This window comes from Arachis duranensis, chromosome 1 (genome assembly GCF_000817695.3).
Source record: "Arachis duranensis cultivar V14167 chromosome 1, aradu.V14167.gnm2.J7QH, whole genome shotgun sequence".
In the NCBI taxonomy this organism is placed as follows: domain Eukaryota; kingdom Viridiplantae; phylum Streptophyta; class Magnoliopsida; order Fabales; family Fabaceae; genus Arachis; species Arachis duranensis.
In genome coordinates, this window is record NC_029772.3 from 90,124,727 (window position 1) to 90,125,545 (window position 819).

Genomic DNA, 819 nt, shown 5'->3' on the forward strand with positions numbered 1-819 from the left:
TTTTATTTATATTTTATTTTAAATTGTTTATTATATAACGACAATAATAATGTTATACTAAACTCAAAAAATTATATTATTTTTAATTTAACTTGCCAAAATTAAAATGTAAACCCATATATTGCATGAATTTAACACTAATAATTAAAAAAAAGTATTGTAAATGGTAACCTGTGAATTTGCCTGGGCTAGATATCCTAGACTAGTTGACTCGTGCTGATTATCATTGATTTACTTTTAGCTCCAATCGCGTAAAGAAATTTTCAATGTCACTAAAAAATTAAAAATTAAAAATCATTGAATAGTTGAGATTTTTATCCAAAAATTAAAAAAAAAACAATAAATCCTTTGTTCCTTCTCAAATCCTCAAATGCTATAAGACCAACCCAGTACGTTCTGACAAGTGACAACCCAGTTGTTTATGTGTTTCTGGAGCACTCCATTTTTCTCCCTTTTATATTCTAAATAATTTGTATGGACAACACCAACAACATAGTTGAATTTGTCTGTCCAACGGTTACCATGATGGTACCAATTTAAATGTTCTAGTTCTTCCAAGATAGCAATTTCTGCGTCCCTGAATGATATAAATTGAGAAGTATCTCTACCAAAGAATTCATGTGTAACCGAATCACAACGTAGTCATCGTTATGAACAACAGAGGCACCACTGTTGCATTGGATAGCGCCGTTCCCTTCAAGAACCAGCGATGGAGCACCTGTATCAATCCCTTCTGCGCCGGGTCTGTTCTTCGGTTTTTGAACCCGACCCTCCGTTAATCCATCCTCCCAACCAGCAGACAGTTTTTTTTTTTTTTGA